The sequence below is a fragment of the Candoia aspera genome, chromosome 2 (assembly GCF_035149785.1).
Source record: "Candoia aspera isolate rCanAsp1 chromosome 2, rCanAsp1.hap2, whole genome shotgun sequence".
In the NCBI taxonomy this organism is placed as follows: Eukaryota; Metazoa; Chordata; class Lepidosauria; order Squamata; family Boidae; genus Candoia; species Candoia aspera.
The window spans coordinates 9,534,969-9,562,649 of record NC_086154.1 but is presented as its reverse complement, the minus strand read 5'-3'; the positions used below and the strand labels follow the sequence as shown (position 1 = coordinate 9,562,649).

Sequence of the window (27,681 nt, the reverse complement as noted above, 5' to 3'; positions counted from 1 at the left end):
ATTACCCCCCGCCAGAAAGACGGACTGTGCAATCGAAATTGATCCGAACGCCAAACTCCCAAAACCCAAAAGGTAAGCAATGACTGAAAAGGAAAAGGAATTCCTTAGAGAGTTCATTGATAAAAACCTAGCAAGGGGTTTCATTGAGCCTGCCAATTCGCCAATGGTGGCACCGGTCCTGTTTCGCGCCCAAAGGACGGCTCCTTAAGGTTATGTACAGATTACATAGGGTTAAATGCTATTTCCACTACAAACCAATACCCTCTCCCATTAATGAAGGACATGCTGGCGCACCTTTCTAAGGGAAGGATTTTTACCACCGCCAAACTGCTCCACCACGCCTCCAAGCCACCAGACCACTCAAGGCCCACCATCCAACGCCCCTGGGGGTTGCACTGCCAAGGCTCACCACGCCACTGAGATCCCTGAGTCTGCTGTGCCACTGCTGTGCCGACATGCAGCCAAACACTCGGGACTCACCACGCCACCGGAGTTCGCCCAGGCCCGCCACCCTCTGCTACTCTATCCAGGGGGCTCCATCCAGCACCGGCCCAAAAGGTAGAAGGGCTGGGGACCCCAAAAGTCTTCTTCCAGGGCCCTAGCTAGCAGTGAGACGAGGGAGAGGGTAAAAGAAAACCAGGAGTCTCCCCTTAGAGCAACAGCGGTGTCTGCTCTCGGTTGCCACCTTGGTCTTTTTCTCCTTATTGCTCCTCCTGAAGCCCTTTCCACATTCCATGAATTTATGTGGCTTCCCCCGTGTTGGATCTTTTTATGGCAAGTTGACTACTCTGAATAAAGATCTTTGTCCTGGCCAACTAGACTAGACACAGAAGAGGTGCAATAAAGTTCTTTATTTACAGTTTGTTAAACACACTAACTCAAAGGCAATAAGGAATAGGGTATTTCTCAAGTCAGTAAGGTGGCAGGCAAGGCAAAGCAGGGCTGGACTGGGAAGCTGGAAATCGCACAGCAGCAGGACAAGACAAGCAAGGCTGAACTGGAAGGCTGGAATCAGAGAGCAGCAAGGCAAGGTGAAAACAGGCTGGACTGGAAGGCTAGAATCACCAAGTAGCAAGCCAAGACTTTGAGGCGAGGTTGAGCTCGATAGCAAGGCAAGGATCTGAGGCAAGGCTGAGCTTGGTAATAAGGCAGGGCTCTGAAGAAAGACTGGACTCAGAAGCAAGGCAAGACTGAGGCAGGGTGGACCTCGGTAGCAAGACAAGGCTCTGAGGCAAACAGCGGTGCGGCAGCAGGGCAGGCAGCAGAGGCAGGAGGCTCAGAGTCAGCGGACAAGGTAAGGAGGTTGGCTGAGGAGGTGCATTCCGAGAACAAGGCAGGGAGAAGAGAACGGTTGTCTCCCACAACTGGCTCTTGCTTCTGTTGCTCTTTATATCTCTGGCTTTCCCACCTTTTTCACGCAGGAGCCAACCGCTTCTCTCGCTGCTCAGCCCGCTTTTCCAGCCTCCTTTGTTGCACATCGATAAGGGGCAGAGAATCTGCCTCCTGTCTGTCTTCAATCAGTGGCTCTGGAACTTGCTGCTCAAGGCTTTCTCTTGCTTTTTCTGCAATTAGCTGATCCTCCTCCAACTCAGCCTCCATCCTGACAGTCTTTCCACACTCCATGCATTTATATGGTTTCTCCCGTGTGACTCCTCTTATGCCCCTTAAGGGATACATTGTCACGGAAGCCCTTTCCACACTCCATGCATTTATATGGCTTCTCCCCTGTGTGGATCCTTTTATGGCAAGTATGTTGACTGCTCTGAATAAAGGTCTTTCCACACTCCATGCATTTATACGGCTTCTCCCCTGTATGGATCCTTTTATGGCAAGTAAGTTGACATCTCCGACTAAAGGTCTTTCCACACTCGATGCATTTATATGGCTTCTCCCCTGTGTGGATCCTCTTATGTCCCTTAAGGGATGCATTGTCACGAAAGCTCTTTCCACACTTGATGCATTTATATGGTTTCTCACCTGTGTGGATCCTATTATGGTAAATTAGTTGACTACTCCGACTAAAGCTCTTTCCACACTCGATGCATTTATATGGCTTCTCCCCAGTGTGGATCCTATTATGGTAAGTAAGTTGACAATTCCAAATAAAGGTCTTTCCACACTCCATGCATTTATGTGGCTTCTCCCCTGTGTGGATCCTTTTATGTTCCTTAAGGGATGTATTGTCACGGAAACCCTTTCCACACTCTGTGCATTTATGTGGCTTCTCCCCTGTGTGGATCCTTTTATGGCGAATAAGTTGACTACTGCCAAAAAAGGTCTTTCCACACTCCATGCATTTATATGGCTTCTCCCCTGTGTGGATCCTTTTATGTCCCTGAAGGGATGCATTGTCATGGAACCCCTTTCCACACTCCATGCATTTATGTGGCTTCTCCCCTGTGTGGATCCTTTTATGGCGAGTAAGTCTACTACTCCGAATAAAGGTCTTTCCACACTCCATGCATTTATAAGGCTTCTCCCCTGTATGGATCCTTTTATGTACAGTAAGTGACCCATTTTCAACAAAGCTCTTTCCACACTGCATGCATTTATATGGCTTCTCCCCTGTGTGGATCCTTTTATGGGAAGTAAGTTTACTACTCTGAGTAAAGGTCTTTCCACACTCCATGCATTTATATGGCTTCTCCCCTGTGTGGATCCTTTTATGAGATGTAAGGGAGCCATTTTCACAAGAAAGAGGGAAAGTCCTATTATGATTTTTTCCTTTCTCTTGACATATATAATCTTCTCCTTGGGCTTGGGTTAGATAGTCTTCATTTACATCCAGGTTGCCTTTGAATGGTTGTACACTTTTCCCAATACATTTTCTCTTCCTTTTTCCTTGTTGGGCAAGAAACTCTTGCATCTGATCATTGATGGTAGATGAGCTTTCCTTATTACAATTATTTGACTGGTTTCTCTCATGCCTTCCTACTTCCATTTGAACTGCAGGCTTCTCCAATCTGTCTCTATGCCTGATCATTTGGGATGGCTCACCTGAGTTTTTATTCTCCTGCCCATTATTACCTTCAAAGGAAAAGAGATATGAAAATAATAGCAAGGTGAGGGAAAAAGATCAAACTGTAGGCGGTCATTTCCTTCTGAAATTTTGCCAAACTCTACTATGGGGCAGTTTTGCATGCTCACAGTGGCATGGTATAGAAATGATAATTTCTGTATTTGTGAGCCATAAAAGCTTTGCAAACATCTAAAGCATCCTTTTTGTTTCTAATTATCCTTATCTATTCAAATCTCATCCAGAGTCAGCTCTGGGTTAAGGAAGAATCAGAGGAAACATCCAAGGAGGAATTAGAGAAAACCTAACATTTATTGGAGGGCCACCAATTACAACAGAGACCTGGGAGAGCTAAATCCATTTTGAAAATCGTCCTTTTCTTCCTACCCAAACTACCTGCATCAATGACAATCCTGCACAGGACTTACAGGGAAGCATCTGGGCCCAAAAACTGAAATCAGTGTGATGGAGTTTAACCTCTCCTCAAGCCAAGGAGTTAGCTTGTCACAGATATATTTAAACAGAAATGGAAAAAATCACCAGATGAGAAATGGCACAGGATGCATCTAAGCAGAGAGCCACTAACCTAGGATGCTACCTAGTTGGAGACAGATATTTTGAGTAAGAAATAGCTGAGGGCATCTAACTACCAAATGTCTTCCCAAACTCTCTGGTTGGAGAGTAGCAAACCCTTACCCAGAGAGGCCACGTTCCTACAATTTTCCAGTGTGACTTCCCAATGCAGCGCTTTTTGGTGAGGATCCAGCTGAGACCACTCCTCCTCGGAGAAACACACAGCCACCTCCTCGAAGGACACAAGACCCTCCTGAAGAAGGAAAAAGAGAACACAAGAGGGCCAGGAAGCTTTGCAAGATCTGTCCTGCTATTGTCCACAAACCCCCAAAGCAAAAATATGCACTACGTTAAATGGCTATGCTTAGTAGCGTTCCAAGGTTTAGGTGAGACAATGGAAGAGCCAAAAGCTTTGGACCAAAGAGGTATTTCAGGCAGGTTTCATCAACTTGATTGATTCTGCAGGACTTTCAGCGCCATTCAGGGAACGCAACTCCAGTTTCCTTCTGGATCGATCCATCAATCGATCCATTCATCCATCATCAAAAGAGTCCCAGCGTCTGGAGAGAATCAACTGGCAGGTGGGCCTTGGAAACCCCACCTGTCAGTGACTCCAATCCTTCCTGTGTTGGCATAAAGAAATTGGGGGGAGGATGACTCTTTTTAGCATTTCAGCAAATGGCTTCCACCAAATCCAGAAAGCCATTTCAGCAAAAGGAGCAATCCTGTCCGTGCTCAACCCCTGCATGAAAGTGCTGGGAGTGTTCAGCCAGGGACTTTTCTGAGCTACCACCAATATAGAGAGAGACAGTTTCTGCTTCTCCTCAGATTGCAAGGAAGCTTCTAGAAGTCTGAGCCGTTGGCTGAACGGGACATAAGAAGGCGGAGGAAATTTCCCGGGAAGGGCATTTCTCAGCCTTTGGCCTCCAAATCCAGGCACAAATCAGAGGATTAGAAACTACTTTGCAAGCCAAACAAGCCTCCATTCTGTGCTCTTTCAGAACAATTTTTACTTAGAGACTATTCTATCTGGCAACCTTCACTGGATTTTAGTACTGTGCCTTATCTTTTAATCCAATGAGCTTATTTCTCTTATCACTGGTTGTAAACAAGGCTTTTTAAAAATGTCCATGTGCCAGTGTGAGTCTTTAGTTATTTATGAGCAGCCTTGCACAATTCCAAGTCAAAGAATTACAAAAATAATGGGTCTCTAGAAGGATTTTGTAAAAACTCAGTGACTGAAAACAAGGGGGAGTAAACTAGCACAAGGAGAGTTAAGTACTGGTCTTTAAAAAAAGATTTCCTAATAAGAATCTCAATTGAATCTTCGGTGTTGCTAAGGAAAACGAAACAAACCCAGCCAAAACAAGAGGGAAAAATGGAAAGACAGGGTGCTACGTATACCAGCTTGACTTCCTGAAGGAAAGAGAGAATACAAATCTAATAAACAAATTTCTTGCTCTTACCTGAGTTGGAGGTTCAACCAGTGTTTTAGCTCCACCATAAGGAGGAGTGACCTTCATTCTGATTTTCTTCCCTGTGAGGGAGACAAAATTTTAAAATGCATAATTAACTAAATAAAAGGAAGTATTCTACAGAAGAGAATACGAAGAGAAGATGAGACAGCTGGGATCTCGCTGGGGAATGGGAGGACCTTCTATTACCTCCTGAGGTGTCCAGATTTGGATCTTCCTGAGAGAAACTCCTGGAAAACAGCTCCTGAGGTGGATTTGATGGATTCCTCCTTCCCTCACCATCTCTCATCTCCACAGCGAAGGACTTGAAATGATAGGCAGGAGAAAAGAAGAAGAATTAATGGACGTCACACAACATGAAGTGGAATCTTGCTCTCTGAAGACAACTTGGAAGCCCCAACGTCCATCGGTGAGGCTAGAAAGTAAGAAAGGAGCGGCTGTCCCAAATCTATCTTCTAGAACGGATAACGGAACAAGGTCCTATAAGAGTGAGTGAAACATCTCCACGTATTATGAATGCCAGAGAACTCTGCTAGGGAGGGGTTAGGAATTCAAACCCATCGTTTATTCCGTTCAAACCCTTCGGGGCTTCCAAGATGAAGGTCTCTCACCTGCAGCTCGACTTGCTCCTTCTGCTCCTCCACCTGGCTCAGGAGGAAGCCTTCCACCAGGGCCACCGCCTGGCAGCTGCTCTCTGCTCCACACTCCCGCACCCAGCTCTCCATCTGCAGGGGCAGCAGGGCCAGGAACTGCTCCAGAACAACCCGGTCCAGCATCTGCGCTTTGGTGTGCTTTTCTGGTCTCAACCATCGACTGCAAAAGGAGTGGAGTCGGCTGCAGAGTCCTCGGGGACCCTCAGCCTCCAGATATCGGAAGCTCCTGAAGTCCCAGGGCCAAACTTCTGAACGGATGGTTTCCTCCTCCAGGATCCCCTGACCGGTTCTGGCCCAGATCTCCCCACAGCTCCCAGGCCGAACAGCAGAAGGGCCTTTTCCACTTCCCTCACTTGCTAAGGCTTGTGTCTCCATTCTTCCTCTCTCCTGTAGCACAACTCCAGGTGGGTCCAAGGAATCCTCTGGATCTCCAAACGCCTCTTCATTCACATTCAGAGGACGGTTCCTGTGGCCGCAGGAATGGCCGCAGCAGGCCATTCAGCACTCTTTGCCCAAGAGATAATTTGGCCTGTAAGCAAGGATGTTCACTTTATCAGAAAGAGAAAAGAAAATAAATGCCAAGAATTAGGAAGTGGTAGATTTAACCACGGAACAACACTCATCCCCAAGAAAGCAATTTTTCTCCTGAGCTGGTATAGGATCGCAGTGGCATGAGCAGAGAGTTCAGACCCCAAATAGGTTAACAAGCCATGAAAGCTCAGTGCACAGAAAATGGAATGCCAACCAAACGACCTGGCTTAGGATGTTCCAGTTCCCTTTCTCCAGGGCTTGCTTTTGAGGAGCCAAGGCACGCTACTACACCCAGGCAGGTTCACACAACATGCCCTGAGCCCAGACAGCTCCACCAGCCGCAGGGGCTGAGTTCACATAAGACACAGGGCTTGAAAGAAGGTAGCGCAGAACGCCGTCCTGGTCACTCACCCTCCTAAGACATGGTGAATGAACTGCGGAGGATCCCACCCTCTTTTACTCCCATCCACCACATGGTCAGAAGGGAGGCACAATCTTTTGCACCCCCTTCCTTGCAAAGCTTTTCCCCTTTCCTGCTTGCGATTTGCAGTGCAAACTCTCCCCCTCCCCCCACTCACGGGCTTTCCCAGGAAAAGGGGCGTGAAGAGCTCCCCCAGATCCCCTCCTCCTTCCGGGGGATCCTGGATTTGTTCCTGGGGGCAACGCGGCTGGTCTGGAGCTCCGCTTTCTCCCCCCTCCCGCCTGTTACGTGCACGGCAAGGGCGGCAGGGGACCATGGGATCCGGGCTCTTCCACTCCCAGGACTCAGATGATTGAACCCGGATGAGGACTCGGCACGTGTCCCTTCCTTCCCCAGCGCGGGAACCCTCCGCCTCCCTTTGCACGGGAAGAGGCCCCCCACTCACCCAGGGCCACGGCCGAATCTCTTCCCTGCGAACCCTTCCTGCAGCCTTTTCAACCTCCTGCGGACCTCGAAGGGTTAACGAGGGAGAGCGCAGCGTTCCTAGAGGGGCAAGACTTAGCGATGACACTCCCCTTCCGTCCTCCTCTGGAAAGCCCCCGGTGGCACTCGCCCCCCGGTGGCCCAATGCGGCAGCGCACGGTGCTCCCTTCTCTGTGCAGAGGGAGCCCCCTGGTGGCTGCTGCGTGCAAGGCAGGTGCTGATGCACAGAGGGGAGAAAGCGTGCGTTTTCCAGGGCGGGGCCAGGAGGAAGGGGGCTGTCTGCCTGCCGCCCCCGCCGCCGATCAGGAAGGCTGCTCAACCCAGTTGCTTTCGTCTCCAGCGTTCCGTTTTTACGAAAGTGTCTGTAGACGGTCGCATCCCTGCACAGAGGGAGCAGAGGCAGTGAAGGCACAGACAGGAAATGGAATTTAGCGTTCGTGACCTTGCTTGCCTGAAAGGGCTGTTGCCCTGCAACTGCAGAGAGCCTTAGAGGAAGCAGATTATTTTTTTATTACTTTTTAATATATTTTTTATTTATTTAAATTTTATCCCGCCTTTATTATTTTTATAAATAACTCAAGGCGGGGAACATAGCTACTACTCTTTCCTCCTCCTATTTTCCCACAACAACAACCCCGTGAGTGGGTTGGGCTGAGAGGGAGTGGCTGGCCCAAGGTCACCCAGCCGGCTTTCGTGCCCAAGGCGGGACCGGAACTCACAGGCTCCTGGTTCCTAGCCCACTGCCTTAACCACTAGACCAAAGTGGCTCTATGTTTGTTTTTATAATTTCGCTCCTTGGCAATCCATTCCCAGCCAGCCTGGATACAGTGTGCAAATTACATTGGTTGCGCTTTTGGTGACTGATGGAGAGAGCAGGATTGGGGCAGTGCAACCCTCCTTGATCTCTCAGTGGCTCTCAGTCCCACGGACCGTGGCCGCCTTCTGCAACACCTCTGAGGGAATGCACTGTATTGCAGTGGCTCTCCTCCTGCTTGAGGTAGTGATGGCGGAAGAGAGATTTGTCCAGAGACGTCTATTCTGTCTGTGCTGGAAGGATCTCCCCACTCACACCTCCTTTTTCAGATCTGTGTGGAGCTGCTGGGGGAGGACATCTGATGGCCTAGAATCTGGTATCCTCAATGTGCTGACGAGACCCAGTTATTTTTTCCCATCCCCAGGCCAAACAGGTGATGTGGTGCTGCTGGCCTCGAGGCTGTCAGAGTCTGGATGGGAAGGAACAGAGTGAATCTCTGCAAGATGGAGTTGTTTTGGGTTTGTATCCCTTGCGATTCCAGGGAACTTCCATCTTTGACTTTGAACAGAGATGTACCGATGAATGACCCACAATTCATTGGGTCATGGGAAAATAGGAAATAGTACATAGGAAAATAAAAAACAGGACGGGGAAGGAGCATTCGGTATGTTCACTGCCTTGAGTTATTTGTAAAATAATATTTTAAAAAAAGTTATTTATGAAAATAATAAGACGGGACATAAGGACAACAAAGGTCCGCATAGTTAAAGCAATGGTGTTCCCCGTAGTAACTTATGGCTGCGAGAGCTGGACCATAAGGAAGGCTGAGCGAAGGAAGATCGATGCTTTGGAACTGTGGTGCTGGAGGAAAACTCTGAGAGTGCCTTGGACTGCAAGAAGATCAAACCAGTCCATCCTCCAGGAAATCAAGCCAGACTGCTCACTTGAGGGAATGATACTAAAGGGAAAACTGAAATACTTTGGCCACATAATGAGAAGACAGGACACCCTGGAGAAGATGCTGATGCTAGGGGGAGTGGAAGGCAAAAGGAAGAGGGGCCGACCAAAGGCAAGGTGGATGGATGATATTCTAGAGGTGATGGACTCGACCTTGGCGGAGCTAAGGGTGGTGACAACTGACAGGAAGCTCTGGTGTGGGCTGATCCATGAAGTCACGAAGAGCCGACTAAACAAATAAACAACAACAACAACGATCAGCTTTTATCTCCTAGTTTGGGGTTGCAGAGATTAAATTATTATTTTTAATGATTGAGTTTTGACAAAAGAATACATGCACACATACATAAAAGGAAAAAGTAAGGAACTATTAATTTATGACTCCCCACTAGAAAAGATGAAAGCCAACTAAATCAGAGCCAATTAAATGACAGCTCACTCTTACATCATGCAGATATTAAAGGACACAGCAGGGCAAAGAACCATTTTGAAGGCAAGAAAAATGCCAAGCTGCAGAAAGCCTTTGTTCTTTTAAAACTTGGTTGGAGCTGGAGTGAGCTTCTCAACATAATTGCAACCTTCAGCCTCTTATATTTGTTTGGTTATTGTTTAAGGAAATTCTAGCTCCTCCAAGGACTATCGTGTAATCTCCTTGATCCTCTCCATCCACTTTCTCTCTTGCCTTCCCCTTTAGCTCCTTCCTTCATCCAGGCTGGACATAATCCTGTTTTTCTAGTTGATCAGTTATTCCCTTCACTTTCTGCAGACTGACCACTGCTTCGGAACTGGAGACCCTTCTTGGGCATTCTAGGTTTAAGCCAATAACCAGCACGGGAGGCAACTGCGCCTGGGAGGAACTGAAGACTGTCCATGCCCCAGTGGGCTGTGCTTGTTGGGACTTGGGTGAAACAGTATGTGTTCTCCTTAACCTGGGATTCTTCCTTCTCCTCCTCCTCCTCCCCCCCCCCCCCTTTTTATAGAATACATGAGGAAAACAATGGGTAAAGCATATTGCTGTTGAATTGAAGGAAACTAATGAATGTCACAGAAAACGTTTGTGCGGAGCTTAGGAAAGGACATTTGGGAAAATGTGTGAACTCATCTCTTGCAAGCTTGAAAAATATGGGAATTCCTGTGCTCTTTTAAGTTCGGTGGCTAGTGAGTAAGTGGCTAGGTGCCTGCGGTCTCTCAATCAATCAATCAATCAATCTTTATTTACAGCCAAAAGGCCCAAGTAGCAAGTTACAAATACAATCTAAAATTCGATATTAAGTATAACAATTTAACAAACAAAATATGTCATAAATAATATATAATTGTCAGGCTCAGCCCAAGAACAATGACGGGGCAGTCCATTCAAACGCCAGTGCTTTATTTGCTCACACCGTATAGACAGAATCTTGCCAGACTAGAGCTACTCTGCCTCACCTCAGGGGAAATAACCTGGGAGACTCTGGGGCGGGGCGATCCGGAACCTCTTCCTTTTCCCACCATTGCCTCCCGGAATGTGCTTCCGCTTATCTCCTCCACCTCCTTGGAATGTGCTCCCTCCCTCCTGAGAACCAGTGGCACTGCCAAAATCCACCATATCACACGCCCTTCAGAGACACATTCCATAACAATAATGTACCTAAAACCCCAACTCATTGATTTATTATTAAAAACCTTTTTTTTATTGGGATAGTTAAAACTTTGGCTGTTACCTCTGTAAATTTGGGATTTTCCTCTGCAAGTAAATTTTTAACATACTCATAAGTATTTCTTTCTGGTTTTGATTTTAAAATAGGCCAGATAACTTCCTGTTGAAGAATCTTACAAAATTCACAGTACAATAAAATATGATCCACAATTTCAAGATCAATACCATTACAGTAGCAAAATCATTGAGAGACGGGGATATTTTTAAAAACTACCATAAAGCATATTTGATGGCAACACATTTAATCTAGCTTTTGAAAAGTCTATTCCGTATTTACTTACACACACACACACGCACGCACGCACACACTTAATCTGTTCAATCGTGCCTTGACAAGTCCCTGCAGTTTTCTTGGCAAGGTTTTTCAGGCGTGGTTTGCCATTGCCTGCTTCCTAGGGCTGAGAGAAAGTGACTGGCCCAAAGTCACCCAGCCAGCTTTTATGCCTAAGGTGGGACTAGAACTCACAATCTTCCAGTTTCTAGCCTGATGCCTTAACCACTAAATCAAACTGGCTCTCTATTTAATTTAATTTAATGTGTTTAATATTAAATATATATATATATAAATAATATTATAAATTTCATTTATGTATTAAATATTTTAGGTATTTAGATATAAACTATTCAGATATTTAGGGAGCTCAAGAGTATATCCATAACTGACTCCAAAAGTTACAGATGAACGTGAAAGTTTGGCTTTAGCAGTCATGGGGGCTCAGGCTCGGAGTTATCTCAGAAGTTTACCTCAGAAGTTACCTCAGTAAAGTTTGCAACTGCCTCCCTGGTGTCCTGCATGTGGTTTGGGCTGAGACGGGACATTAGTGTCAGGACGGAGGCTGAGGCTGAGGAGGAGGCAGATCAGCCGATTGCCGAAAAAGCGAGAGAGAGCCTTGAGCAGCAAGATCCGGAGCCACCGATTGAAGACAGACAGGAGGCAGATTCACCGCCACCTATCGGTGTGCGAGAAAGGAGGCTGGAAAGGCGGGCCGAGCAGCGAGAGAGGCGATTGGCTCCTGTGTGAAAAAGGCGGGAAAGCCGGAGGTATAAAGAGCACCAGAAGCCAGAGCCTTCCGCCAGAGGGGATTGAGGCTCGGGGCCTTGCCGCCGCACCAAATCTTCCCTCAGAGCCTTGCTTGCCACCATGCGTTTGTGAGTTATGAACCACTTAATTTAATGTGTTTAATATTATTTATATATATCCCCCTTTCCGGGATCTCTTACTGTTAAATAAAGAACGTTACCATCGCTTCCTGTGTCAAGTCATAGTCAGAACAGGACAATGAGCCATTAATTCTGGTACTGGATTATCCCATAATCTCTGTTTAATACAATGAAATGCTGATGTCATACCTGTAGAAAAAAAAAATCAGTTTCAATACCAATCTGGCTAAGCTTTTGGGTTACCTGTTTAAACCACATATCTAAAAAAGGATTCCCTTGGGATTTCCTGAAGCAATCTTTCCTTGTTTTTAGAAATGTATATTTGCAACCAAAACTTAATGGTGCTTAAGCAAGCCATTGTTTTTAAAGGGCATTGCCCAGTTTCCAGGAGAACAACAGAATTTGGAACACGGCTTGGAACACTTAAGAGAGATCTTAAAAATTTCACCTGCAGTTGGCCTACTGACAAATGTCATCCAAATTGGAGCGCCATATAAAATCTGGGATGCAATTTTTGCATTGAAAATGTGTATTGCTGCAGGAACAAATCTCCCTTCTTTAGAATAAAAATATTGAAGCAAGGCCATCATAGTAGGTTTTGCTTTCAGAAGTATTGCCTTGCAATGACATTGCCAGGGCAGAGCACGGTTAAATAAAATGCCCAAATAACTGAAATTCTCTTGTTGTGTTATTATATGAATTTTCCTGATACATAGTTTTTAACTTTTTTTCCAAATACTACGATTTTGGTTTCATCAGAGTTGATTTGTAACGGATTTTCTTGGCAATACTTAACTAGTGCCTCAAGAAGATGTTTCAAACCCAATCTAGTACGTGAAAGAAGAACAGCGTCTTCAGCACATAACAAAGCAGAAATTTTCCTTTTGCCTAATGATGGGTAATGGCCATTGACGTGAAGTAACGTGGTCTCCAGATCATTGAGATAGATGTTAAATAACGTAGGGGCCAGAATACAACCTTATCGCTGCCTTATTCATTGTAACATCACCTGTAAGTAAACCTTCCCTGTTGCATCTAACTTGCATTATACAGTACCGTCATGATATAGAGCCTGCATTAAATAAGTGAGACATATGTCGGGGACCAGCTTCTCTAATTTAGCCCAAAGTTTGTTTCTATTAACAGAATCAAAAGCAACTTTGGACTTCCAGTGGAAACATGGCCAACTGAGCAGCTGTCTCTGCGGGCCTTGCAGGCAGAGCTGACAACATGCACTTTTTGGGGGGCTGGGCAGACTTTTTCCTGGAGCCCAGAGCTTTTTCATGAAGGAAGAAAAAACTTGGAATCATCCCATCTGCTCTCCTGAATGCCGTCTTGCAGCCAGAAAATCGCAGCATTTGCGAAATGCATTCTGCGGTTGACTCCTGTGGTGGTTGTGCCCACTGGGGACAAACTTTCATTCCTGGCTTGGAACAGATGTGGTAAGATTTCTTTCCAACACTAGAATGCCCAAGAAGGGTCTCCAGTTCCAAAGCGGTAGTCAATCTGCAGAAAGTGAGCGGAATAAACGATCAACTAGAAAAACAGGACTATGTCCAGCCTGGATGAAGGAAGGAGATGAAGGGGAAGGCAAGAGAGAAAGTGGACGGAGAGGATCAAGGAGATTACAGGGTAGTCCTTGGAGGAGCTAGAATGTAGTTAAAGAATAGCCAAATAAATGTAAGAGGTTGAAGGTTGCAATTACGTTGAGAAGCTCACTCCAGTTCCAACCACGTATTAAAAGAAGAACGGTTTCTCAGCTTGGAGTTTTTCTTGCCTTCAAAATGGGTCTTTGCCCTGCTGTGTCCTTTAATATCTCTCCCAGTTTTCTTTAGCGGCTTGGGGAACGTATGGGATGCATGGCTCAAAGAATGGTATGGGGAGGTGAAGGCCAGCAGTTTGGAGCTTGAGGTGACGTTTCTTGGTGACAGCAGTGGTGCTGGGGCCAAAGTAGAGGCCTGGGGGCAGTGGCAGCTGTGCAGGGTGACCAAAAGAGCAGAGGTGGCGGGGGGAGAGATAGGTGGTGGGGCAGTTGCAGGCCTGATGTGATGGAAGATTGGGGCTTGCAGGGACACAGGGAGGGAAGTGACTTGCTTCCAAGTCCAGCCTTGCTACCGAGCTCCAACTTGCCTCAGAGCCCTGACTTCCTACCTTGCCTTGCTGCCGTGCCCAGCCTTGCACCCAAGCCTCGCCTCCCTGCCTTGCTGGCCTCACGTGTGGAACCTGCCCAGTGACTGAATCACGTGTTACTGAGCATCTGCCTACTGTACTTTACTGTATATAGTTACTGTTTTTAATAAAAGTCATTAATTCACCGCTTCCTGTGTCGGGCCTTAGTCAGAACAGGACAACTCAACTCTTAACTAAAAGGACAAAATCCAAAAGTTTTGTCAATTCTTCCTTGTCAACAAAAGTCCAGTAAGGGAAACCAAATATAGATACTTTTCTCTTTTAGCCCTGATCGGATAAGCCAACCTTGCATTCCTTTCCTGAATTTTTAAGGGTCTAATTTTTTTAACCCCTTCAAAAAGGGGTTAAAGGGCTACTTTTTGTTTTTTATTTATTTATTTTCTATAGCCACCCATCTCAACAAGTGACTCTATAGCTTTCTACAGAACTGTGTTTTAAACCAAGAATCTTTCAGAACTTTAACAGGTTTCTTTTGTATAGCCAATAAGTAAAGCTTGTCCATGTGCTTGTCACTTCTTATAAAGTCCTTCAAGACCTGAACGGAGCTCTTTGGCATATCCAGTAAGGAGTAGTTCTCCAGATCAGTTTTCGGATTCAACGTACGTACATCTCCTTTAGGGAATAAGTCATCCATCGGTTCCATTTGTGTGTCCAGCATATCCTTCGCCATGTCCTTGTCATTGCTTGTCACATTTAAATCCCCCTTCAAATTAATTTCAAAATTATCAGTTGATACTTGTTCTTCTCTTACTTCATTATGACATGCTCTATCTTACCAGCAATTTTGCAGACCAGTGTTCAAAAACTTCTTCTAAGGATTTTTGCTCCATTCTTTTCTTTGTAAACCAAAGAAATTTATGATCCTCTACTTCCCTCTAGTCCAACCTTCAAGATCCCCTTATCATATGTCTTCTTAGGAAATGCCAAAACAATCCCCATTTCCCATGGGAATGATTCTTCTAGTTAATTTGAAACTATAATTCCAAAACCATCTGGACCTTCAGTCCGTTGCTAACTTTCTAAAATCCATATTTTAAGCACTCTTTTGCTGTAACCCAGAAAATCATATACTGTCTTTCCAAAACTTTTAAAATCACATTTACACCATCTTTCTCCAAGGAGAAGGGAACTCACCCAATGAATACAGTGAAACCTTGCCAATCCAAAGGGTCTGAATCTTTCCAGTACAGTAAAATAATAATAATAATAATAATAATGAAAAAAGTGATTTAAGAAATGATGCTCAGTCGAGCTTTAGGTATTTAAAAGGCTGCATTACGAGTGTGAGCTTGATGGAATCCTGAGTCCCAGTCACTCAATTTATAAGCCAATTGGAAAAGAGCAATTCCTACAGCCTACTTACACGGGGGAGCCGTCCAGATTCATGTGGATTATCTCAATGATCTCTCCTTCCTCCGGAGAGATTTCGCTGGTCCAGATCCAGCACCCAGCCACAATTCTCCTTGTAAATGCAGTCCCACTGCCAGGAGGATGTCACCTCCCCATGGTGCTCACAGGGAGGCTCCCCGTTTCTTTCTTCTGCAGTTTGACCCAGAACCATCGATAAGCAGTTTTCGAATAAACAGCTTCACATCAGCAGCAGTCTGAAACCCCCAATTACACCCCCACCCAAATCCTTCCAGAAATTTTGTCACTAATTTTTAATGCAACTAAAGAGAATTTAATACACGCCTGGAAAGTAACCACGCCATTGATTTTTAATTCATTTTATCGCAATCAAATTTAGACTTTTGCTTAGCCCTCATCATACCCCAGAAAGGCAAAAATGGCCCTAATGCTGGACATGTTTTGCACATGCATTTTGGGGCTTGTCTTCATTCTGGCTCCTTTTGTGAGAGAGGAATTCTTCATCCTGAAGCTCTTTCCACACACTAGACACTGATGTGTAGGTGACGATTCTCTCACATAACTGGAAACTGGAATGAATACAAACTTGAGAAAAAAATTTTTTTTCTCTTATTGATGTGCAATAGCTTTGGCCACCTTCAAATGAAAATCCCTCCAAAAATCCACGGTCAAGATTAAAACAAACCATTGTTCCATTGTTTTTGTTTTCATTGGTAAATTCTTCTCTCTGGGGCTTATGATTCTGAGGGTCAGACTCAAAAAAACGCTTCCTTTCCTAGTCAGTATACATAAATAGGAAATGCATAGATTTAACTAACTAAATCTAGAATTTACATGAATTCTCACCCAAATGGATCTGTGCAGGGGAAATTAGGTTGTTTGTTTGTTTGTTTATCAGATTTGTCATTGCCCATCTCCTCCCACCAGAGGGACTCTGGGCAGTTTACAGGAGATAATCAATAAAACAATAAAATTACAATATAAAAAAAAATGCAGTATATAAAAACAATTACAAATAGCTAATTAATATAGATAAAAATAAAGTCCAGATGGCTTTCTACACAGTCCTTGTGTGGAAGGAGCCCTTTAGGGCACTAGCCAACCCCAAGCATGACTATTCTCCTCCCCCAAGCCAGGTGGCAGAGCCAAGTCTTCAAATTCCTCCAGAAGGCCAGGAGGGATGAGGCTAACCTCACCTCCAGGGGCAAGATGTTCCAGAGGGCAGGAGCTACTGCAGAGAAGGCCCGCCTCCTGGACCCCCACCAGACAGAATTCTCTTACCAACCGGCTCTGCAGCATGCCCTCCCTGCATGATCAGGTGGGACAGGTAGAGCACATTGCCACTGCTCTGACAAGAAAACCAAGTCCTGGGTGAGGCCACTGTCTTGAGTCAGGTCCCAAATAATCTGAGACAGGCCCATGGCTGCCATGGTAGCCATGAACTCCCAAGCCACCTCCGAGGCATGCCCCAGGGACGGCAGGTTGAAGTCCCCCAGAACCATAAGCCTGGGGAACTCCAACACCAACCCCGAGATGGCCTCCAGCAGCTCGGGCAGGGAGGTTGCTATGCAGCAGGGAGGCCGGTACAATAACAACACTCCCAACTGTTCTCGGGAACCCAACTTGAAGGACAGGGTCTCACAACTGGCCACTTGTGGAGCAGTGCTTCAGAAGGCCACTAGAGACTCCTGGATGACAACCCCCACCCCTCCTCCCCTGTGTCATGCTCCCAGATCAAACCTTCCCAGAACATCTGATCTGACTCGCATGCATGCATGAAGTCAACACGTGTTGAGACTTGCAAGTCAGTAGAAGTGGAAGGGGTACAAGCCAGGAGTGTGAAAGCATCTTGTTTGGACTATCTCTGGCATCCAAGGTCAACCAGCAGAGCTGTTGCTGACATCTGCACAGAGCTGAACAGACTGGCACGAAAAGGGGGGCTGCATACCGAAGAAGGGGGAGGGTGTTGAGTTCATTGGGTTGTTTAACTTGGAGAAAGCACAGGAACTTCTATTTGCAACTTTTTCACTGTATTGCACGCTACAATCCATTAAAGAGATTTCTCCTTAACCACTTATGAATTGAATTTAACGGTAAGCTGAGTAGGCAGTCATCACATAAAGTTGGGAATCATCAATTGGACTCTACCTGGAGATGGACGTACCCAGAAGAGAGTTGAAATTATGTCAAAAATAACATCTGGAGATCCAACTGCACCGTTGGAGGAAGAAGAGACAATGATGCAACTGATAGAGCCAGAAGCGGTGGCTGGACTGATGGCTGGATCTGATGGAGATTTGGAAACAGAAGGCCCTGTGGTAATCTCTTTACCTCTGCAAAGCCGTACGGTGGAGCTAGACACGGAACTGATTACGCTGGACGTCACTCGAGGCTCCAAAGTGATAGCATCCTGGCTCCAGCCATCGGCTCACCCAGATCTCCAGGGAGTAGAACGGACACCACCCGGAGATCAACAACATACCTGAACCTGGGAAGAAAGGTCGGAGGATGGAGTCTCCTTACCAGTCAACAGATGTGCGACCAAAGACCATGAGGTCCAGTTCCAGGGACTCTGAACCCAAACAAGGTGCTACCCCAGACCGAATGCAAAATCTAGAAGCCCGGTAGCCTCCATGGAAACCATATTGCAAAGCATCTCGTTGTCACTGGATCGGGTATTAAATCAACCAGAGGCGGAATCTGTCATGTCATCCAAAAGATCCACACCCGAACCAATCCCCGGGTCAAGACAACCATCTCCGGCGTCGGAGACCAGGAAAACCAGCCGACCTTCGGTGACGTGGGGAGAACCACTGACCGGACATGTAAGTCTTCCCCCTTCCAAGGGTGGGCACCGTGAGCTGCATGTGAAGTTTAATGGGCACCCTCAGCAGCTGTCTTTTTTCATGACTAATGGGGGAACATACATGGAAGAGTTTGGGGACACATTTCCCACGGAATATTCCAAGATGAATTTAGTAGGGGCCAGGCTGAAGGGGCCAGCAGCAGACTGGCTGGTGCAATTGCACGATGCAGTGGCCCCGTAACTCCACAGTTTAGATGACTTCATGAGAGCCTCGAGAGAACACTTTGAAGACCCACTGGCGAAGCTACAGGCCAAAACAGCTCTCCAGCAACTCAGACAAGGGTCCAAAGCTGTGTCTGAATACGCTATGGAATGTAAAGCTTTGGTGGGGAAAGTCACTGGTTGGTCAGAGTCTACCAAGGTGGATTACTTGAAAGGCGGGCTGCAACTAGAGCTACTACGCTGGGCATTGGGACGAGGAGACCCTGGCACGGTGAGAGGATGGATCTGCTTAGCAGGAGAGGTGGAGAACACTCAATTCCAAATCAGACGACAGGTACAAGCTCAAGTGATAGGGAAGAACATCGGAGCTCCAGCCAAGTTGCAGGCAGTGGCAAGAAAGCCAAGCCAACCATGGGAGGAGGAACGGGAGCGCTGAGTTACAAAGGGACTATGTTTTAAATGTGGGAAAGACAGACATCGAGCCTCAGAGTGCCCTCGGGTGGGACCGGCCACCACTGCAAAGCCCAGGACTAAGGCAGTGAGATCCCCACTCGACAAGCACAAGAGCAGTGCAGCTAGTGCCACTGCCCGCAAAGAGGAGTCCACCCTGTTTTGGGAGGATTCCGAGGGACTCTGAAGATGAAAAACCCCAGCTGGTGGGAGACGAGGCACGCCTGCTCTGAAACGCGCTGACAGGCAGGCGTTGGCTGGTGGGCGCGAGGACCCACTGGTAAGCGATGGTTGTCCAACGTTGTTGGTGGGAGCCCAATTAAGGATTTAAGAACCGCAAGGCTGACCTAATGGCCATGTTAGATTTGGGGAGCACAAGATGCTTACTTCACCCCGCTGTAGTAAAGGGACTAGACCTAAGTGTGAGGAAGCTAAAGCAACCCATTGTCTTCACACAATTGGATGGATCAGAAGCCCACGGGGGGCCAGTGGAATATTACACTGTGGATACACATGTGGATAGGCAGCCATACAGAGACTGCAATTTATTGTGGCACCTGTCACTAATTATGCCATGAGTTTAGGGTTGCCATGATTACGGAGCCAAAAACCCCATGTAGATTGGGAAGTGGGGACCTTGAAATTTGAAGGTGGATTTTATCTGGGTTTACCCTGAGACACTCTGGCTACAAAAAGCAAATCCGCAGGCATCATGGTCAACAAGAGAGCCTCTCCTCCCACCAACCCCAATCCATTAATTCCAAATCAATACAAAGAATTTGCAGATGTTTTTGATGAAAGGGAGTCAGACCAATTACCCCCCGCCAGAAAGACGGACTGTGCAATCGAAATTGATCCGAACGCCAAACTCCCAAAACCCAAAAGGTAAGCAATGACTGAAAAGGAAAAGGAATTCCTTAGAGAGTTCATTGATAAAAACCTAGCAAGGGGTTTCATTGAGCCTGCCAATTCGCCAATGGTGGCACCGGTCCTGTTTCGCGCCCAAAGGACGGCTCCTTAAGGTTATGTACAGATTACATAGGGTTAAATGCTATTTCCACTACAAACCAATACCCTCTCCCATTAATGAAGGACATGCTGGCGCACCTTTCTAAGGGAAGGATTTTTACCACCGCCAAACTGCTCCACCACGCCTCCAAGCCACCAGACCACTCAAGGCCCACCATCCAACGCCCCTGGGGGTTGCACTGCCAAGGCTCACCACGCCACTGAGATCCCTGAGTCTGCTGTGCCACTGCTGTGCCGACATGCAGCCAAACACTCGGGACTCACCACGCCACCGGAGTTCGCCCAGGCCCGCCACCCTCTGCTACTCTATCCAGGGGGCTCCATCCAGCACCGGCCCAAAAGGTAGAAGGGCTGGGGACCCCAAAAGTCTTCTTCCAGGGCCCTAGCTAGCAGTGAGACGAGGGAGAGGGTAAAAGAAAACCAGGAGTCTCCCCTTAGAGCAACAGCGGTGTCTGCTCTCGGTTGCCACCTTGGTCTTTTTCTCCTTATTGCTCCTCCTGAAGCCCTTTCCACATTCCATGAATTTATGTGGCTTCCCCCGTGTTGGATCTTTTTATGGCAAGTTGACTACTCTGAATAAAGATCTTTGTCCTGGCCAACTAGACTAGACACAGAAGAGGTGCAATAAAGTTCTTTATTTACAGTTTGTTAAACACACTAACTCAAAGGCAATAAGGAATAGGGTATTTCTCAAGTCAGTAAGGTGGCAGGCAAGGCAAAGCAGGGCTGGACTGGGAAGCTGGAAATCGCACAGCAGCAGGACAAGACAAGCAAGGCTGAACTGGAAGGCTGGAATCAGAGAGCAGCAAGGCAAGGTGAAAACAGGCTGGACTGGAAGGCTAGAATCACCAAGTAGCAAGCCAAGACTTTGAGGCGAGGTTGAGCTCGATAGCAAGGCAAGGATCTGAGGCAAGGCTGAGCTTGGTAATAAGGCAGGGCTCTGAAGAAAGACTGGACTCAGAAGCAAGGCAAGACTGAGGCAGGGTGGACCTCGGTAGCAAGACAAGGCTCTGAGGCAAACAGCGGTGCGGCAGCAGGGCAGGCAGCAGAGGCAGGAGGCTCAGAGTCAGCGGACAAGGTAAGGAGGTTGGCTGAGGAGGTGCATTCCGAGAACAAGGCAGGGAGAAGAGAACGGTTGTCTCCCACAACTGGCTCTTGCTTCTGTTGCTCTTTATATCTCTGGCTTTCCCACCTTTTTCACGCAGGAGCCAACCGCTTCTCTCGCTGCTCAGCCCGCTTTTCCAGCCTCCTTTGTTGCACATCGATAAGGGGCAGAGAATCTGCCTCCTGTCTGTCTTCAATCAGTGGCTCTGGAACTTGCTGCTCAAGGCTTTCTCTTGCTTTTTCTGCAATTAGCTGATCCTCCTCCAACTCAGCCTCCATCCTGACAGTCTTTCCACACTCCATGCATTTATATGGTTTCTCCCGTGTGACTCCTCTTATGCCCCTTAAGGGATACATTGTCACGGAAGCCCTTTCCACACTCCATGCATTTATATGGCTTCTCCCCTGTGTGGATCCTTTTATGGCAAGTATGTTGACTGCTCTGAATAAAGGTCTTTCCACACTCCATGCATTTATACGGCTTCTCCCCTGTATGGATCCTTTTATGGCAAGTAAGTTGACATCTCCGACTAAAGGTCTTTCCACATTCCATGCATTTATATGGCTTCTCCCCTGTGTGGATCCTCTTATGTCCCTTAAGGGATGCATTGTCACGGAAGCTCTTTCCACACTCGATGCATTTATATGGCTTCTCCCCTGTGTGGATCCTCTTATGTCCCTTAAGGGATGCATTGTCACGAAAGCTCTTTCCACACTCGATGCATTTATATGGTTTCTCACCTGTGTGGATCCTATTATGGTAAATTAGTTGACTACTCCGACTAAAGGTCTTTCCACATTCCATGCATTTATATGGCTTCTCCCCTGTGTGGATCCTTTTATGTCCCTTAAGGGATGCATTGCCACAGAAGCCCCTTCCACACTCTATGCATTTATATGGCTTCTCCCCTGTGTGGATCCTTTTATGGTAAGTAAGTTGACTGCTCCGAATAAAGGTCTTTCCACACTCCATGCATTTATATGGCTTCTCCCCTGTGTGGATCCTTTTATGTACAGTAAGTGACCCATTTTCACCAAAGCTCTTTCCACACTCGATGCATTTATATGGCTTCTCCCCAGTGTGGATCCTATTATGGTAAGTAAGTTGACAATTCCAAATAAAGGTCTTTCCACACTCCATGCATTTATGTGGCTTCTCCCCTGTGTGGATCCTTTTATGTTCCTTAAGGGATGTATTGTCACGGAAACCCTTTCCACACTCTGTGCATTTATGTGGCTTCTCCCCTGTGTGGATCCTTTTATGGCGAATAAGTTGACTACTGCCAAAAAAGGTCTTTCCACACTCCATGCATTTATATGGCTTCTCCCCTGTGTGGATCCTTTTATGTCCCTGAAGGGATGCATTGTCATGGAACCCCTTTCCACACTCCATGCATTTATGTGGCTTCTCCCCTGTGTGGATCCTTTTATGGCGAGTAAGTTTACTACTCCGAATAAAGGTCTTTCCACACTCCATGCATTTATAAGGCTTCTCCCCTGTATGGATCCTTTTATGTACAGTAAGTGACCCATTTTCAACAAAGCTCTTTCCACACTGCATGCATTTATATGGCTTCTCCCCTGTGTGGATCCTTTTATGGGAAGTAAGTTTACTACTCTGAGTAAAGGTCTTTCCACACTCCATGCATTTATATGGCTTCTCCCCTGTGTGGATCCTTTTATGAGATGTAAGGGAGCCATTTTCACAAGAAAGAGGGAAAGTCCTATTATGATTTTTTCCTTTCTCTTGACATATATAATCTTCTCCTTGGGCTTGGGTTAGATAGTCTTCATTTACATCCAGGTTGCCTTTGAATGGTTGTACACTTTTCCCAATACATTTTCTCTTCCTTTTTCCTTGTTGGGCAAGAAACTCTTGCATCTGATCATTGATGGTAGATAAGCTTTCCTTATTACAATTATTTGACTGGTTTCTCTCATGCCTTCCTACTTCCATTTGAACTGCAGGCTTCTCCAATCTGTCTCTATGCCTGATCATTTGGGATGGCTCACCTGAGTTTTTATTCTCCTGCCCGTTATTACCTTCAAAGGAAAAGAGATATGAAAATAATAGCAAGGTGAGGGAAAAAGATCAAACTGTAGGCGGTCATTTCCTTCTGAAATTTTGCCAAACTCTACTATAGGTCAGTTTTGCTTGCTCACAGTGGCATGGTATAGAAATCATAATTTCTATATTTGTGAGCCATAAAAGCTTTGCAAACATCTAAAGCATCCTGTTTGTTTATAATTATCCTTATTTATTCAAATCTCATCCAGAGTCAGCTCTGGGTTAAGGAAGAATCAGAGGAAACATCCAAGGAGGAATTAGAGAAAACCTAACATTTATTGGAGGGCCACCAATTACAACAGAGACCTGGGAGAGCTAAATCCATTTTGAAAATCGTCCTTTTCTTCCTACCCAAACTACCTGCATCAATGACAATCCTGCACAGGACTTACAGGGAAGCATCTGGGCCCAAAAACTGAAATCAGTGTGATGGAGTTTAACCTCTCCTCAAGCCAAGGAGTTAGCTTGTCACAGATATATTTAAACAGAAATGGAAAAAATCACCAGATGAGAAATGGCACAGGATGCATCTAAGCAGAGAGCCACTAACCTAGGATGCTACCTAGTTGGAGACAGATATTTTGAGTAAGAAATAGCTGAGGGCATCTAACTACCAAATGTCTTCCCAAACTCTCTGGTTGGAGAGTAGCAAACCCTTACCCAGAGAGGCCACGTTCCTACAATTTTCCAGTGTGACTTCCCAATGCAGCGCTTTTTGGTGAGGATCCAGCTGAGACCACTCCTCCTCGGAGAAACACACAGCCACCTCCTCGAAGGACACAAGACCCTCCTGAAGAAGGAAAAAGAGAACACAAGAGGGCCAGGAAGCTTTGCAAGATCTGTCCTGCTATTGTCCACAAACCCCCAAAGCAAAAATATGCACTACGTTAAATGGCTATGCTTAGTAGCGTTCCAAGGTTTAGGTGAGACAATGGAAGAGCCAAAAGCTTTGGACCAAAGAGGTATTTCAGGCAGGTTTCATCAACTTGATTGATTCTGCAGGACTTTCAGCGCCATTCAGGGAACGCAACTCCAGTTTCCTTCTGGATCGATCCATCAATCGATCCATTCATCCATCATCAAAAGAGTCCCAGCGTCTGGAGAGAATCAACTGGCAGGTGGGCCTTGGAAACCCCACCTGTCAGTGACTCCAATCCTTCCTGTGTTGGCATAAAGAAATTGGGGGGAGGATGACTCTTTTTAGCATTTCAGCAAATGGCTTCCACCAAATCCAGAAAGCCATTTCAGCAAAAGGAGCAATCCTGTCCGTGCTCAACCCCTGCATGAAAGTGCTGGGAGTGTTCAGCCAGGGACTTTTCTGAGCTACCACCAATATAGAGAGAGAGACAGTTTCTGCTTCTCCTCAGATTGCAAGGAAGCTTCTAGAAGTCTGAGCCGTTGGCTGAACGGGAGATAAGAAGGCAGAGGAAATTTCCCGGGAAGGGCATTTCTCAGCCTTTGGCCTCCAAATCCAGGCACAAATCAGAGGATTAGAAACTACTTTGCAAGCCAAACGAGCCACCATTCTGTGCTCTTTCAGAACAATTTTTACTTAGAGACTATTCTATCTGGCCACCTTCACTGGATTTTAGTACTGTGCCTTATCTTTTAATCCAATGAGCTTATTTCTCTTATCACTGGTATCACTGAAAACAAGGGGGAGTAAACTAGCACAAGGAGAGTTAAGTACTGGTCGTTAAAAAGAGATTTCCTAATAAGAATCTCAATTGAATCTTCGGTGTTGCTAAGGAAAACGAAACAAACCCAGCCAAAACAAGAGGGAAAAATGGAAAGACAGGGTGCTACGTATACCAGCTTGACTTCCTGAAGGAAAGAGAGAATACAAATCTAATAAACAAATTTCTTGCTCTTACTTGAGTTGGAGGTTCAACCAGTGTTTTAGCTCCACCATAAGGAGGAGTGACCTTCATTCTGATTTTCTTCCCTGTGAGGGAGACAAAATTTTAAAATGCATAATTAACTAAATAAAAGGAAGTATTCTACAGAAGAGAATACGAAGAGAAGATGAGACAGCTGGGATCTCGCTGGGGAATGGGAGGACCTTCTATTACCTCCTGAGGTGTCCAGATTTGGATCTTCCTGAGAGAAACTCCTGGAAAACAGCTCCTGAGGTGGATTTGATGGATTCCTCCTTCCCTCACCATCTCTCATCTCCACAGCGAAGGACTTGAAATGATAGGCAGGAGAAAAGAAGAAGAATTAATGGACGTCACACAACATGAAGTGGAATCTTGCTCTCTGAAGACAACTTGGAAGCCCCAATGTCCATCGGTGAGGCTAGAAAGTAAGAAAGGAGCGGCTGTCCCAAATCTATCTTCTAGAACGGATAACGGAACAAGGTCCTATAAGAGTGAGTGAAACATCTCCACGTATTATGAACGCCAGAGAACTCTGCTAGGGAGGGGTTAGGAATTCAAACCCATCGTTTATTCCGTTCAAACCCTTCGGGGCTTCCAAGATGAAGGTCTCTCACCTGCAGCTCGACTTGCTCCTTCTGCTCCTCCATCTGGCTCAGGAGGAAGCCTTCCACCAGGGCCACCCCCTGGCAGCTGCTCTCTGCTCCACACTCCCGCACCCAGCTCTCCATCTGCAGGGGCAGCAGGGCCAGGAACTGCTCCAGAACAACCCGGTCCAGCATCTGCGCTTTGGTGTGCTTTTCCGGTCTCAACCATCGACTGCAAAAGGAGTGGAGTCGGCTGCAGAGTCCTCGGGGACCCTCAGCCTCCAGATATCGGAAGCTCCTGAAGTCCCAGGGCCGAACTTCTGAACAGATGGTTTCCTCCTCCAGGATCCCCTGACCGGTTCTGGCCCAGATCTCCCCACAGCTCCCAGGCCGAACAGCAGAAGGGCCTTTTCCACTTCCCTCACTTGCTGAGGCTTGTGTCTCCATTCTTCCTCTCTCCTGTAGCACAACTCCAGGTGGGTCCAAGGAATCCTGTGGATCTCCAAACGCCTCTTCATTCACATTCAGAGGACGGTTCCTGTGGCCGCAGGAATGGCCGCAGCAGGCCATTCAGCACTCTTTGCCCAAGAGATAATTTGGCCTGTAAGCAAGGATGTTCACTTTATCAGAAAGAGAAAAGAAAATAAATGCCAAGAATTAGGAAGTGGTAGATTTAACCACAGAACAACACTCATCCCCAAGAAAGCAATTTTTTTTCCTGAGCTGGTATAGGATCGCAGTGGCATGAGCAGAGAGTTCAGACCCAAACAGGTTAACAAGCCACGAAAGCTCAGTGCACAGAAAATGAAAGGCCAACCAAACGACCTGGCTTAGGATGTTCCAGTTCCCTTTCTCCAGGGCTTGCTTTTGAGGAGCCAAGGCACGCTACTACACCCAGGCAGGTTCACACAACATGCCCTGAGCCCAGACAGCTCCACAAGCCGCAGGAGCTGAGTTCACATAAGACACAGGGCTTGAAAGAAGGTAGCGCAGAACGCCGTCCTGGTCACTCACCCTCCTAAGACATGGTGAATGAACTGCGGAGGATCCCACCCTCTTTTACTCCCATCCACCACATGGTCAGAAGGGAGGCACAATCTTTTGCACCCCCTTCCTTGCAAAGCTTTTCCCCTTTCCTGCTTGCGATTTGCAGTGCAAACTCTCCCCCTCCCCCCACTCACGGGCTTTCCCAGGAAAAGGGGCGTGAAGAGCTCCCCCAGATCCCCTCCTCCTTCCGGGGGATCCTGGATTTGTTCCTGGGGGCAACGCGGCTGGTCTGGAGCTCCGCTTTCCCCCCCCTCCCGCCTGTTACGTGCATGGCAAGGGCGGCAGTGGACCATGGGATCCGGGCTCTCCCACTCCCAGGACTCAGATGATTGAACTCGGATGAGGACTCGGCACGTGTCCCTTCCTTCCCCAGCGCGGGAACCCTCCGCCTCCCTTTGCACGGGAAGAGGCCCCCGACTCACCCAGGGCCACGGCCGAATCTCTTCCCTGCGAGCCCTTCCTGCAGCCTTTTCAACCTCCTGCGGACCTCGAAGGGTTAACGAGGGAGAGCGCAGCGTTCCTAGAGGGGCAAGACTTAGCGATGACACTCCCCTTCCGTCCTCCTCTGGAAAGCCCCCGGTGGCACTCGCCCCCCGGTGGCCCAATGCGGCAGCGCACGGTGCTCCCTTCTCTGTGCAGAGGGAGCCCCCTGGTGGCTGCTGCGTGCAAGGCAGGTGCTGATGCACAGAGGGGAGAAAGCGTGCATTTTCCAGGGCGGGGCCAGGAGGAAGGGGGCTGTCTGCCTGCCGCCCCCGCCGCCCCCCCCACCGCCGAGCAGGAAACCTGCTCAATCCAGTTGCTTTCGTCTCCAGCGTTCCGTTTTTACGAAAGTGTCTGGAGACGGTCGCATCCCTGCACAGAGGGAGCAGAGGCAGTGAAGGCACAGACAGGAAATGGAATTTAGCATTTTTCTAAACCATCCTGTCTGGATTCTACGTCCCATCAAAGACGGGCTTTCCAGATTCTGGTATTATACCCCACAAGAATAGGGTAGCGCTCCAATGGGCTCTGCGGGATCCGATTCCTGAGCTGGCTTGCCTGAAAGGGCTGTTGCGCTGCAACTGCAGTTTATTTTTTTATTACTTTTTAATATATTATTTTTATAAATAACTCAAGGCGGGGAACATAGCTACTACTCCTTCCTCCTCCTATTTTCCCACAACAACAACCCTGCGAGTGGGTTGGGCTGAGAGGGAGTGGCTGGCCCAAG

At 47.1% G+C, this 27,681-nt stretch overlaps 1 pseudogene; it reads right to left on the bottom strand.

The window, feature by feature from the left end:
- Window positions 1–888: 888 nt before the first annotated feature.
- LOC134492173 (zinc finger protein 721-like) lies at window positions 889–26,952 on the bottom strand (annotated as a pseudogene).
- Between the last annotated feature and the right edge of the window lie 729 nt (window positions 26,953–27,681).